Raw genomic sequence first — 2,244 nt, 5'->3', positions numbered from 1 at the left:
GAATTTTCGGACAAGTTGTGTCACGAGTTTTGCTACAATTTCTACGGCAAGTCGTATCACGCTTTGTCTGAAGAGCCTGTGCGACTAAAGGTGAAACTCGGAGTAGCAAAAGGCTGGTTCGACACAACATTTTATGTGTATCTGTGGGTTTATGTAAATATATGCGCGTATATATATATCCGTCTATGGAAACATTTATCTATTTGTGTGCATATATATATATATATATATATATATATATATATGAGAATGATAGATAGGTAGATAGATAGATAGACAGACAGAAAGATAGAGGGAGAGAGAAAGGAAAAGAAAGAGAGAGATCTGTGTGACTGTGTATATTTATGTTTTTGTGTGAAGACGGAAAAGTAATTTTATTGACACGAACTCTATGTAACCCACAAACACACTCGCACACACGTATAGAGACACACATATACGCACGTACATAAATATCTTAAAACCCTCTCATTGCACACAAACTTCATCATTGATATATCACACACGCACACAAACACTTACACACAAACACACTACATATGTTTGTGTGTGTGTGCATGTGCATCTATGCTTGTGTGAATATAGACGCATCACACACACACACACACACACACACACACACACACACACACACACACACACACACACACACACACACACACACATAATATATATATACATACATATACACCGTCTCACGCACAAATACTCACTCATTCAAGGCGATACGTATATTTTCACATTAACAAGCTGTTAACAGGACATATATTTCCACGGTAAGTAAATATTCTATATTGTAGGCAAAAGACTTCGGTGAAATCTAAACGCAATCAATTTTTCACGCTGGACAAAACTGAATTACAAAAGTCTTACAAGCATTTTCCACGCCAGGTGGCGCTTAGTTATTAAAACGTCACTTCCTGTTAGTTTAGAGTGACTTCAAGTCAGCCTTTGGCAGCAAACTCTTGTTGGTTGAACTGTTGGACTTAATTTGCTGCTGAAGGATAGATAGTATGTGTCAGAAATACATCAGTTGCCCGATTGCTAAGCTTATATATACATACATCCATACATATATGGATATAAATATATATACGCAGATACATGCAAAGATATTACACACAAACACGCACGTATATATATATGCAACACAAATACATGCATGCACATGAATGTATGTAAGTATGTATATATGTATATATATATATATATATATATATATATATATATATATATATATATATATATATATATACAAGCATGTGTGTGTATGACTGTATATGACATACTTGATATAAAATATGGAATAATACTTTTGAGTATATGATTATATATAAATATACACGTGTACGCACACACTCGCACGCACAAGTACCTACAGAAGGAATACACGCACACACACATACACACACACACACACACATACACACACATATACGCCCATATATATATATATATATAAAAAGCAAGGTAGAGACAGGGCGAGAGGAGGATGATAGGAAGAATGAGAGACCACAATATATGTGTGTATGCATAAAGTAGATAGATAGATAGATAGATAGATAGATAGATAAATAGATAGATAGATAGATAGATAGACAGCTATATAGACAGACAGACAGACAGATAGACAACAGACAGACAACAGACAGACAACAGACAGACAGACAACAGACAGACAGACAACAGACAGACAGACAACAGACAGACAGACAACAGACAGACAACAGACAGACAGACAGACAACAGACAGACAGACGACAGACAGACAACAGACAGACAACAGACAGACAGACAACAGACAGACAGACAACAGACAGACAACAGACAGACAACAGATAGTCATAACAAGATTGATTGATTGATTGATATGTACGTCGATATGTATACACGTATGTATGTATGTTTTTTTTATGAATGCAAACATGTATGCGCGAGTGTGTGTAGTCTAGAAATAATTGTCGTGTAAAGATGATGAAGAATCTGTGTGATTTCAGGAATACTATTCTACAATAGTTTCTTTCGCATCTTTAGAATCTCAGAAATAGTACCGCGTCCACATCTACGCATAGACAAACACAAACACGTACACACGCACGCACATACACTCATAAACACTCAACCACTGACAGATATATATATATATATACATTCACAAAGATACATACACAACACAGAAATACATATATGTCCATGTATATATGAATATATGAATATATATATATATATATATGAATATATATA

Source organism: Octopus bimaculoides, chromosome 16 (genome assembly GCF_001194135.2).
Source record: "Octopus bimaculoides isolate UCB-OBI-ISO-001 chromosome 16, ASM119413v2, whole genome shotgun sequence".
NCBI classification, from domain to species: domain Eukaryota; kingdom Metazoa; phylum Mollusca; class Cephalopoda; order Octopoda; family Octopodidae; genus Octopus; species Octopus bimaculoides.
The sequence above is the reverse complement of the archived record's forward strand: the minus strand, read 5'-3'. Positions refer to the sequence as shown.